Here is a 13,795-nt window from a genome sequence, read left to right as displayed (position 1 = left end):
TGCTTATGACACTTCTATGACGATAATTGTGAAAAAACCCAGTATCATCATTGATGTGGTGGGCTCCTACTTCTATGACAAAAAATCATGACAGAAAATGGGCTTTTCGTCTTGGGCGGGCCGAAGACGCAGCTGCATGACATTCTTTGGACCGTCCATGACGGAAAAAACCGTGGTAGAAGCGAGGGCGAGGAAAATTTCGGGGAGTTCCCGGTTACGATGGATGGTCGGGGGCCGAGTGGTGCACGTTTCTCGTACACGTACGCGTGTGTGTGCGAGGCGTTGGGCTCTAATTGAACACGAGTGAGGCGTTGGGCTCTAACTGAACCCGAGCTATTGCACTAGCTACGTTAGTGAACCCGAGCGATCGGTCCCTTGCTGTTAACTGAACCCGAGTGATTCCTTCACTACTGCTGCTAACTGAAGCTGATTAAACCTTGTTGCCTCCTTCCCTTGATGAACAATCAACATTGTTGGGGGTTTGGATGAACAGTTCCCGGTGGGGGTGGATGAACAGGACCCCATGGTGTTGCCTCTGGATGAACAGGACCCCGATCGAGCCGGTTAGGTGTGTATGAACAGGACCCCGTGGAGGGCTGGATGAACAGGACGACCCCGTGGAGGGCTGGTTGAGTAGTAGACGGTGGAGGGCTGGATGAACAGTAGCCCGTGGAGAGGGCTGGTTGAATAGTAGCTGGTGGAGGAGCGGTCGAGGCTGGATGAACAGGAGCCCGTGGATGAACAGTCGCACGTGGAGGCTGGAGGAGGTCGATGGTGGATGAACAGTAGCTTGTGGAGGCTGGAGGAGGTCAAGGTGGAGATGAACAGTATCTCATGGAGTCCCGTTTTGCGGTACACCACACCCCTCCCGATGAACAGGACCCCTGTTTCGACTGTAGCGCTCCAACACAAGTCCGTTTCCTCCGTTTTGCGGTACACCACACCCCTCTCGATCAACAGGGCTCCGTTTCGACCGTAGGAGGTCCAAGAGAAGTCCGTTTCCTCCATTTGCGGTACACCAGACCCCTGCCGATGAACAGGATCCTGTTTTGGCCGTGGCCGGTCGAACACAAGGTCGTTTCCTCCGTTCTGTGGTACGCCAGGCCCCGTTTCAATCGGTTGTTCCGTCCAAGCCGGTTGGCTCCCGATGAACACGACGTATTCCATTGCCTCCCGATGAACATGACGCATTCTTGTGCCTCCCCATGAACACGACGATGATGCAGTTTCTCCATTTCGACCCAGCCATGTACACGAGCCCTAGCCGTACGTATGCGCGAGTAGACATTCCAGACCCCGCCCGTATGTACGTACGTGGCCGTATTTACCTTCTTGCACCCTGGCCCCTGTACGTACGTGTACACGATATTAACGGGACTACGTGACATGCTACGTGCGCGCCTCTACTACGACACGTGCCCTTCCTTACGCAGCCACGGTTCATCGCTGCAGCCTGCAGACAGACCGATCGACCAGTATGCATGTACAGGTTTGCGACCAGAATGACAACGCTACGTACGCTTCGACTAGGTGGGTCCCGACTGTCAGGCACTTCCTTGCGTGTGAAGATGTAGCTGGTGGGTCCCAGCAGTCAGGGGGGAATCATTTTTTTTGCCTGTAATATGGACGCACCTCCTTGCGTGCGAAGATGTAGCTGGTGGGTCCCAACAGTCAGGGAGGAAACATTTTTTTCGCGAAATACGGTGGCCCGTACGGTCGGTCCCTGCTGTCAGGTGGAGGAATCATTGTTTTCCGCATAATAAGGATGCACTTCCTTGTTGCGGCCGTGGACCCAGCTGTCAGCCTCTCCACGTATAGTACTCTTCCAAATGGTAGTCATTCATTGACCACATTGACCAGGCCGCGCCGAGAGCACCAAGGTGGTGGACGACAACGAGGCCTAATAAGGGGACGACACGAAGCCGAGGGAGACGCGGCAGTGGATGCCCACGCAGAGAGGAGTACAAGGGTTCACTTGTTCGGCTGTGGTGTGAGGCTGCTGTCGCCGCAGGGCCTGACCAGCGGTGGGAATAGTAGGGGGCAGTGAGGCCTCCGGGGCAGCACAACCGACCACGGAATGCATGAGCATGCGACATGATCGGCGCTGCTTTGGGCGGCTGGAGCAAGAAGACCAGAGGTTGAAGAAGCACTACGACCGTTCGATGGACACCGTACGGTCAATAGACCTAGAATCATTCATATTGACTAAGTTGACAAAGCCCTCCGTCCCCGTCAACTTAGTAGGAGGAGTATTCATTTTTTGTGCATAATAATGAGGCACTTCCTTGCGTGCGAAGATATAGCTGGTGGGTTCGAGCTGACAGCGGGGGGAACATTTTTTTCATGAAATACATAGGCCCTTCCGGTGGCTCCCAGCTATCAGGTGGAGGAATCATTATTTTGCACGTAATAAGGAGGCATTTCCTTGTGTGGGTCCCTACTGTCAGCCTCTTCTGATGGTTGTTGTTTGTTGACCATGTTGACCTCGCCGCGCCAAGAGCACAAATGCGGTGGACGAGGGCGAGGCCCACGAAGGGAACGACCCGCAGTCGGTGAAGCCACACAACGGATGCCCATGCTGAGGGGAGTACGAGCGCTGACTGGTCGGTTGCGGGGTGAGGCTGACGTCGCCGGAAAATAACAAGATGTGTGGGTGGGTAGAGGGATGGCCTGGCGGCAGCACAGCCAGCCATGGGAGGAGGGAGCAGGCAGTCCCGCCGGCGCTAGTTTGGGCGGCTGGAGCAGGAAGATCAGAGATTGAAGAAGCACGGCGGCCGTTGGATGGACATCCAACAGTCTCTGCTCTGTGTTGACTAAGTTGACAAAGCCTTGCATACGCGACAACAAAAATTTATGATAGCATCATCGTCAACCTAGTAGGCCCAGAAGTCAGCCTCCAAATCTGTGGAAAACAGCATACATCCCATTAGCCATTATTTTCAATAATTTACAACCCATTTGCTAATGCTTAAAGATATTTGAAGCCCATATTCTTTTTATTAGCATTAGAGACCATATATTCTTGGCACTGCTAAAAAATTCAACGAGATTTTGCATATTTTGGTGGGGTCCGAACTCTTTTAATCACGAAATTTCAAGTCATGTTAAAAATAATTTTTTAAAAATTATATCAAAATAAAATTCGAAAAACAATTCTCCGCAAAAAAATGAATGAAATTTAAAATCTTAACTAGCAAGATGCCCGTTCGTTACACGGAACATGAAGATGCATTGGTATGAGTAGTTTATCTTGTTGGAGAAAAGATAATACTTTAATGTAATTGCCAGTTGGCTTTGGTTTTTATAAGAGTAGGGAGTAGAGAAATCCAAAAAAATGATATTTTAATGTAATTGCCGGTTGGCTTTCGTTTAAAAATTTACAACCCATTTCTTACAACTTATAGCCCATTTTCTGGGGAACCCATTTCTTACTACTTACATCCCTTGTCTTGAAAGATTTGCAGCCCAGCAGGGCTGAGAAAAGCAAATAGGCCTCGGTATTGGTATTCTCCAAAAAAAAGAACTGGGCTAGCCATTTTTAGAAACAAAAAAATATATCAACTGGGCTCATCATGTGCTTAAATAAAAGCGTAAGCGTGGGCTAGACGGGCCACAACCCCCACACATCATGCAGTTGAGCTCCGTCTCTGAAACAAAATAACAACTGGGCGAGCTGCTAGGTCCCTGGCGTTATCCGCTCATTGTGTAATTTTCTCGTTTATTGACTACATTGACAATGGTGTGGGACCCAGTTGTCAAACAATTAGGAGGAAGTATTTTTTGGCTTGTAATAATGAGGCACATGCTTGTGTAATGCAATGACCCTAGTGGGTCCCTACTGTCAGCCTCGGCACATACAGTCATCTCCTGATTCCTCTTGGTTGTTAACCCTGTTGACAACGCCAGACGGTGGCGGGCACAGCGAGTGAACCGAGGCGGAGAACGACGGCGAGGCCTCGGACGGGAACAAACAACAGCCATGGAAGATGCGGCAGTGTAGTGGCAGGTGGAGGGGAGTACGAGGGCAACAACATGCAATTCAAGCTTACAAATGGTACATATAGCCCAAAGATTAATTGTTCATCAAACTTTTAGACAAAACCCAGATTGAACATGGCAGTAACATCTAACCCAACTACTCTTTTTCGCAGTCACAAACAAATGGATCAGTCTGATCCATAAAATCAACATCTTGTGCAAAAAAATTTATTTCAGGATGACTACAACTTGTTGTAAATAGAAGCCGAGCACGTTTAGAAGCCCATTTGTCCACCTTAAACTTCTTTTTTTGATGTTCAACATGTCTGTCTTGAGAAAGATCTTGCGGTAAAACTTAAGCCTCATGGACAATAGTAACCTTGCATTCAACAGGAAGAATGTGACAAAGCTTCTATTTTCCTGGTTGGATGCATATCCTTCCATCGTTATTGTCCTCAAACAAATGTCATGAGAACTGAGAAAATCCTGGTGCTTATTACGCCACCGATTGGTTATATGTTTTGCTCCATGTGGTTGTGCCTAAGTAGACATAAAGACTGAAAATAGTTAAGGTCTGAAAAAAGAGTATGTCGAAAGAACGACAGCTGAACGGTTAATTCTAGTAAAATATATACGGGCTTTCAATGTGCATGAAATCATCACCTCTATATATAAATTCTCTAGAGATCAAAAGCATCGCAGCAAGCCAATAATTATGTTCAGATCAAAACTAAACACTCCGATATATATAAGATCTTGACAGAATCCAGCAACATTGATAGGCTATCAATGGACGACCTCTTCATTGAGCATATAACATAATATTAGTACCCAAAGTGTACTCCAAGGTGATACAAAACTTATGCGCACAAATGAAAAATGCATCTTATGATTACAAATGTGTAGATGATAATATATGGTACCTGAAAAATTGAGGAGCCAAACTCCAACTTCTTGTGATCATTAAACGGGTCACGAATTACACCCAAGGTCTCCAGTTTGGGCGCAGAGACGACAATTATTTGTGAAGGTTTATAACAATCATCAAGGAGCAACCTTTGAGGTGAAGGGGCATATTCAATGATGAGTTGTTGTCCTTCAAAACAAATTCCAATGCTTTTAAGGTGAGGCGACTTTATTTGGAGACAACTAATAGGGATTTCTATTCCCAAAACAATCAGCAAGCGCTCCAGAGCAGGGCAACTAGAGTGGATGATGCTGTGTAGTGAGGCCTCCGACATATAAACCACTACAAGTGAAAGTTTTTTTTAGTAGTGGGAGTCGAAGCATTTGTACCAGATCGTCTGGTAGATGGCACCGGGCGAAGGTGGCGGTGTGGAGAGAGGAGGAAAACCACGAGATGGACAACGGTGGTGTTGGCATGAATTCTTGGTGTGTTCGTGGTATGAAACTTTTGTGGTAATGGTAGAACTCAAACTGTTGGAGTTTTATGAATTCACGGGATGTCAGCCAAGCGTCCACCGTGCCGGGTACGGATAGCAGGTAGCGTGTCTAGATGCATAGGCATTGAACGGGGCCCTGAAGGTGAGAGCAGACAATGGCTCTAAGGAGATCAACTTCAGGAAGGACAGATATCTAACGACAGTCGAGATTGAGGGGCGCGGTGTGCCATAGAGGGCGCCACCGAGTTGAGAGGACTTGTGTGCGGTAGCAATCCTTGGTGGGGAGAAGTGATATGATCTCCTCAAGGATGACGTCTGGGAGATCGCTGATGCAGTCCACCAGAGATTCTACCGGTTCCTCAGATCCGGGTGGGGGGGGGCGGCTCGCCGCTTCTCCCCGCGCTGCCGGGTGCGGGATCTACAACCAGCATCACCGCTAGAAGGAGCCTCATCTTCTTGGTGTTGGGGCCAGCCAATTCCATTTTCCTTGTGGGTGTCGCACTGAGCTCATGGGTTTGAGCAGAGTAGCCAGAGACAAGCCTAGTGGCAGTGCGAGTGGGGAAGAAGGAGGGCTGGGGATTTCTGTGGGAGTGGAAGAAGAGGAGCAGGTGTTTTCTGTACGAGTGAGGAAGAAGGTGAGCGGGGGTTTTCTGGATGAGTGAGGAAGATGGGGAGCAGGGGGAATCGGGGGGAGACGAAAGCGGGAGAGCGAGTTGCAGTATAAGTGGAAGCAAGGAGGAAGGAGGGTTTTTCTGGGATCGCCCCCTCTTCAAGAAATATGGGCTTCTCCTTGCAAAAAACAAAAACAAATGGGCTTTAAGATGGATAGGCTTTTGTATTGGCCCAGTCGGCTGCCCGTGTTTCATATTGGAGGGCCTTGTGTTAGAGGCAGCCCGAGACACTCTCCAGCTTATTGCCCATTCGAAAGAAAAAAGGAGACACCTCCAGCTTATGGCTACTCATCGGTTACCTTTTTCAACTTGGCATCCACCAAATAAGAGGATGCGGTACTGGATGCAGACACTCAAATTAAACTAAGCTTCAGAAGATACGGTATGCATACTAACATTTAGAAGAACAAAAGTTTAGCATGTTTACGCATCTCAATGATTCACCATCCTATAACCAATACAAAGATGTCAGAAGGTGTGGAAATAAAGAAAATCGGTTGATGCTTCTCTGAGCAAAGGGCCTCCCTGCGCACACATTAATTTCCTGGGCATGCTTGTTTCTTCTCAATGTTGCGAGCACTTTGAGCATGTTGGCAACTCCACAACTAGCTAGTTGCCTCATCTTGCAATTAATGCTAACACATTTGTAGCAAACACATGAGGCAATAGAGATGACTCAACATGAGTCCATATTGTGCAGTTCCCCTGAAATCATCTTCATTGTCCTAAATATGAAAAGATAGGAAAACAATAACTATACTTAAACGGTGTTGCAAAATAGTAGCACACATCTGGATGAAGGGGATACTGACCTGCCTGAGGAAGATTATATATAATTTCATAAGTCCTTAGTTGATTTCCACTTTCGGTTGCACTTCTTGTTGTTTTGGGGCTGGTTGGGATGGAAGTTCTTCTCGTGTACCATGTGGGCACTAGAAGCTCCCTCAGCGACCTGAGCACATGTGGCTTTTGCTCTCGCCTTCTCTTCAAAATCAAGAGTGCTAATGAGATCCGAAACGGAAAACTCATGTCTCTTGTTTTTTAGAGAAGTAGCAAAATTGCTCCACGAAGCTGGAAGCTTGGCAATGATGGTCCCAGCAACAAATTTGTCCGTTAACACACACTTAAAGTACTCAAGTTCCTTAGCTAGTGACTACTATCATGCTCATGAAAATTCTAGAATAGATCACATTAAAAAGTGGTGTAACTCACACTCACCTACTCACACCACACTTAGAGCATGATTAATAGTATAGCCAACATCCGGCTATATCAAGTTGACACATCAGCTAGAACCAACCTAATAGCCTGCTAGTACAATAGTTAGTCCCTTTAGTATAATACTATATCATTAATAATGGCCCCACCTTTTGTTTCACAAAGTATGTTGGAGCTCCTGCTAGAACCGGCTACAAGTTTACAACCCGCTTCTCTTCTCTCTCGTCTTCTCTCTCCTTCAACTAAGCACAAATACTATATTTAAATCCTTATAGCCTGCTTATGTCATCTAATTGTAGTACTTGCTCTAAAGTTACTCTCCACTGTGTAGTCTAAAATGCTGGGCGTGCAGTGGGCGGTGCCCTCAGTCGCCGCGCCGCTTCAACGGCGGAAGCAGTGAGAGGCCGCATCGCCGTGACTTGCCATCAATGTGGAGCGGTGGGCTCAGCTGGCGCCAGGCGGGAAGTGTGCGCGGGAGGGGGAGGGGTTTTTGTTGGGCCAAGAAGGTGAGAAGCCAACTTGGGATCGGTCCGGACAGGGAAATATCATTTGCTCCCATACTCACTAGTAGTTTCATGCATATGACACTAGTCTATGTTACTACTCCCTCCTTTCCGGTTTATAGAGATGTTTAGAGTAACATAGTAATATGTTACAGTATAAGTTACTCCCCACTATGACCAGCCTTGGCCTCTCCCAGTGCTCCACCATGTATAGCTGCTAAGCCTTCCACGTAGGCATAAAATATGATGTGGCAAGTTAATTAAGAAGAGAGAGACCGGTACAGCTGGGAGTGTAGTGGGCGGCGCCCGGGGCTGGCATGCCGCTTCAAATGGCGGACGCAGTGAGAGGTCGCGTCCGCCCTGACCCCCTTGACCGTGGACCTTGACGGTGTACGTCACCTTGTGTCCAGATCTGAGATGCCACGTGTACTAGATGAATGACTCCAAGCTCGACCACCGTGATGCAAGAGGTGCGAGTCGAGGAACACTGTTGGAGACACCCCCCTCAGACTAGCCACACACTACAGGAATCAGCTACTTTGCCGTCCGCCACGGACGGCAAAAGTGGACGGCAAAGAAAGGTCCGGTAAAGAGCTACTCTGCCGTTTGCTTTTTGTGGCGGACGGCAAAGGGGCCTTTGCCATCTGCTGGCAGACGGCAAAGGGGCCTTTGCCATCTGCTGGCAGACGGCAAAGGGCATGGCTCTTTGCCATCTGCTGGCAGACGGCAAAGACTGCAGGCTCTTTGTCATCTACTGGCAGATGGCAAAGAGACCAAATAGGCATTAATTCTGTTTCTTCTTATATCCATTCATTTTCATAGAAAATCAAACACACACACACACACACACATACATATATATATATATATGACCAATATAGGATATCCAACACATGTTACCAATAGTAGCAAGTTTCATCCATACATATACATAGTTTCATCAATATTACACAGTTTCATCCATAGGTAGCAAGTTTCAGGAAGTAAAAACAAAAACTAAAGACAAGCACTCCATATCTGAAATTACAAGAAATGACCTAAAACTAAATATCTATTTTCCTAGGCAGCACACACTTGACCACCATTGCAGCTTGCCGGACCGTTGTATTTGTGGAGCACAAAACAGCAGTCAGCCTGATTAGAAATTTTAAGGAGAGCAGTGCTAGTTTAAGAGTTATGAACAGATAGAAATGGTGCATGAATTCCTATTACTCAACAAACATAAGTTATTTCCAAGTGAAACACGGGGCAATGTTATCCACTTCAAAACAGAACAGAACACATAGGTACACACATCGTCAAGTTTTTTCCACAAATGAGTTACTGATTGAGTTCAAGAAATGGCCAAGGGCCTAATTGGTTCACAGGACCTAAAAACTCATAAATAGGGAAATCACTGGGTTGCAATGTCACGCCCTCTCTTGATACAATATGTTCGACAGGATGTTTGAGTGCATCATAGAAAACCATAGAAGTTTTTCAAGGCCGCATATTACAATCATATGGAATAATTTGAAGCGAAGAGGCCCCAAAAGGGGAAATCATGTTGTGTGGGAAAAGAGAATACCATTCACCGTAATGAAAAATATAGCATGCCAGAATCACTATTCTAGAGCACATATCCGTACCAAAACATTTATAGTGTTTCCAACTCTTCTAAGCATGTTAGAACACTATGAGGACAATCAAATTGAGTTATCTAAGCAATTTGACAATCAAATGGAGTTAACACGGGCCCCAGGGTTAGGGATTTAGTGACGGCAACAGTCTGCCAGCCGGCTTCCTCAATAGAAGGGACAGACCCAGTGCTAGAAGCAGAACAAGAACGTTGATACACAAGATAAGCACAAGCCCTTGAGAGTAGTCTGCTTGGTAGAACAATTAATTAACCTCTAGAAGCAGAAGAAGCATGTTGATAGACAAGTTATTACGAAGAACCAACCTTGAGAGCGGTCTGCTTGCGCAAGATATCATTGGACTTGAACATGACTGCGGCAATCCAGATCATGATGAAGAAACCTACACAATATAAACTCAATTGGAATGAGGAACTCGCCATCATTTTTTGACCAAGGGGCATCAAGTACCTAGACAAAAAAGTAAGAGCACAATAAGATACAATGTATGCTGGTGGACATGTTTAACAGAAAGAAAACTACCTTATGAATAGCATAGTTAAATGTGATTCCTCCTAGTAGTATGTGTTCTATTATTCATAGTGATGAGAGCCCGAGACTATGCCAATAATGTCCAGAAAGAAAAGGCCTCCAAAATGTAGCATTATTTCAGTAGCAAGATTTTCTTTTCGGAAATAGGTTTATCCGAGGAGAGTTGACCTACGTCACATACTATAATACAAGCACTTCATTTGTTTTTAAGAAACTTGAGATTACTGCTGGTGCTAAAACAAAGCCCACTAAAATCCTCTTTCAGCTAAAATACCAATTCACGTACTAGCTAGCATCACTAGTTAAGCAAACAGATTTATCACTTGTAGCAGCACTGACCAAATTGCCAGGGCAGCAGAGCCCCAGCCATATGAGTACCTGTCCTAACTCTAGACTATACCAATTGTGCAACTGACATTGAGATTTCAGAGGGCGGGCGCAGCAGAACGGCAAGTGCTATACCTTCACATTGGGGTCCCTGAGGTTGGCGTGCAGCCGCTCGGCGGACACAACAGGCTCGGTCCGCGACATCGCGTGGACGACGCCCGATGCGGCATTGGTGGCGGCGGCCTCTGAGACGGCCGACGACATGGCGTTGAAGCACGCGGTGATCCCGAACCGCGGCATCGACGGCGACAGCGACGCCCCGCACCCGACCTACACCGCGCGCACCCATCTGACCCTGCCCTACAAGTTTCCAAGAAAATTATGGCAGCCTCAACAACTACTGAACGAAAAGAAGATCTGACAACTAGTCCCTCTGTCTCATAATATACAGAAACATCAGAAACTTGTGTACCTTCCAAATGGACCAATCACTTTGTTGATCGCTTGGAGAAAATATATGCTTTGAGGAAGAAGAATTGTTGTCGTGTTGCCTACGTAAGAAGGTTGCCGCATAAGTAATCAGGTTGATCATGAGCTTAACACTAAGCAGTTACAGAAAATAGTAGAGATGAAGCAAGCAACAATATTTACTTCCGGGATATTATCAGCGGATCCATGAGATGGAAGATAAAGATACTCCGATCATATTTGAACAAGGAAGAAGAAGCGTGGGGCGTAACTAAGCACCTCAGTAGATGGTCAGGCTTTGAACCCTCTGCTGCCCACAAGTATCAGTATCAAAATGACCTTGCCCAGGTAGTGTACCAACCACATATTAGCATGAGCTCATCCAAATACAAGACACGGTGGGGACTGAAGAATAACGAGACTGCAAACAGAATTAGCATTGCAGGAACCGCACAACACAGGCAACGCAATCGATAGTACTGAGCCACAGACAGAGCAAGCGAGCAAGCATGGAAAAAATAGGGTGGAGGAGTGGGACTCACGCGCGCTCGAGCTCGTCGGGACCGGGATCTTCGGCTGCGGCCGCGGCGAGCCAGAGCAGCACCACCGCGCAGATCCCCGGGGCCCACCGGCACCCCATCCCCGCCTCCCGGTCGGCCTCAGATCTCCCATGCCGGGCGGGGCGCAGAGGAGCTCGGTGCTCGGCTCCCATGGCGGCGGCGGATCTCGAGGTCGGGGCGACCGGCGACGAGGCTTCCGCGACGGACCGGCGACGAGGCTTCCACGGCGTAGGCGGCAGCGCAAGGCGGCGGGGCTCCTGGGGTCCGGTGAGGTGGCAGCACGCACTGGCGGGCGGAGGCGAGGTGGCGCAGCGGTGCGGGGTTGAGGAAGGCGGGGTCGGGAGGCTCTCGGCTGTGGGGCGGGCGTCGTCGAATCCCACCGGAGCTCGCCGGAATCGGCCAGCATAGCTTCTCGCGGGAGGGAGAGGGAGAGACGAGCGGGAGAGAGAGAGGGGTGGGGCAGAGAGATAGGGGCGGAGAGAGAGGGGATAGAGATAGAGGAGGTGGAGCAACGGTTTGTTTTTACCCGCAAAAAAAAAAGATAGCCCCCTCTTTGTTGTCCGCCAATAGATGGCAAAGAATCTTTGCCATCCGCCAGCAGATAGCAAAGAGTGAAGTTGGACCGTTGCAGTATATTGGCATCCGGTGGCACCTCTTTGCCATCCGCTGACATATGGCAAAGATTCTTTGCCATCTGCCAGCAGACGGCAAAGAAATGACAGATGGCAAAGACCTTCTTTGCCGTTTGCCAGTTCTTTGTCGTCTGTTGTTTGGTAGCTGATGGCAAAGACCTTCTTTGTCGTCCGCAAGCAGATGGCAAAGAACTGACAGATGGCAAAATCCCTGATTCCAGTAGTGACGATGGGTAGTAACATAGACTAGTAACATGCTCATGTTACTAGTGTATGTTACTACCTCTATAGTAACATATGTGTGGTAACATGCAACACTTCATTTATTAGGCTATAGACACATACTGCCTTCATATGTGTGATGTTACTACTTTCCTCTCTTTCTTCATTTATTGCTTTCCACATAATCTACTTTATCTAGACATGTGTGATGTTACTACCTATGTTACTCCCACTGTGGGTAGTCTCATAATTTTCCTCGTCATCATCTGAGTCCTAGAAGATCTCACCCACATCTTCATTAGGCATGCATCCGCCTTGACAGACAACATGCGCAGAAGGAGTAGAGGCGACTGGGGACACACCACGTTGTGGCCACTCCGTACGTGCTCGTGTGCGTGCAGCGTGTGTGCTTTTCCATTGGTGCTACCTCTAAGGCCGAGGTTGTGGTTGTCTTTGTCTCCGACTAGTCGTTGAGCAACAACGACAAAGAGGTGCTGCGAGATATGCATAGGCGCCATTGTGTGCGAGCTTCTCTGTAGCACGACGAACCGGACGTCGCCGCAGGTGGCGCACGCCTCCATGCAGCCGAGTGTGTGAGCATGCATGTGTTATTCACGTGCATTCTATGGCCGGGTGTGTGTGCATGCATGTGTTGTGTACGTGCTTTGTGTGCTCCATGCTGTGCGTGTATGCGCATGAGTTGGATCGGCATGAGTTAGTGTGTTGGTGTGTGTACATGTTTGGTTGCATGTGTCCTGTACATGTGTGGCTTCTTGCATGGTTATCAATATAAACTATAAAACATCTTCAGCTTAGCATCCTGATGTATCGTATCTAGTGGTTAGCGAAGAGTTCATGTTCTTTTATTTGTTTATAGGTGGGCAAGCGGCAAAAAACATGGGAAAGCGTGCAAGGTTCCTTGCAGACGCTCCATCGCGAGGTTCCTTGCTCCTTCTCGGTTGTCGGGATTCTATGTTCTTCAACTCTTTGTTTTACGTGAGCTTTGTTCATCCTTTTTCCAACACGCGAGACATCTAGCATCAAGGTGCATGTGTCATGCAAGAAAATGGAGATAATCAGGTAAGCAGTGAGTAAGTGAGTCGTGCACTTCGATGGCACCTACTACGCAATATTTTTTCTCCTCGATGGCACATGAATAGTGCATGTACTCAACGACGGAGCACGGGATGGTAGCCATGACATGGTCAGCCCTTTTTTGGAGAGAGTACGTACTAAATAACTTTGATGTGTCCCGTCAACTCGCAGAACGATGAGAATATTGCTTACTATACCTTCTCCCTCGCAAAGGTGTGCACGGTGGCTCGCGGCATGAGGAGAAACTTTTGCTTACAAGCGGTGGACGTGCAACAGTTCATTTGGTGTCAGATTGCCAGAAGTACTACTGTAGTACCATCATTATTGTTCGACTTCCGAAAGAGGCGAAGAGCCAAGCGCAAGGTCACCTACTAACCTTAGGCTAGGCATAGTGGGAGTAACATAAGTAGGGGTACCTCCTTTTTTTATTCTAGAAACAACCACACGCGAATATTGGATGGTAGTAGCACAGCAATTGAATCAAAAATCGAAACCAACCAATGAACTACTACTACTAGTGAGCGTTTGCTAGTATGTATCATGTACTCCG

The sequence above is a fragment of the Triticum dicoccoides genome, chromosome 3B (genome assembly GCF_002162155.2).
Source record: "Triticum dicoccoides isolate Atlit2015 ecotype Zavitan chromosome 3B, WEW_v2.0, whole genome shotgun sequence".
Lineage (NCBI taxonomy): Eukaryota > Viridiplantae > Streptophyta > Magnoliopsida > Poales > Poaceae > Triticum > Triticum dicoccoides.
Note: the sequence above shows the minus strand (reverse complement) of the source record.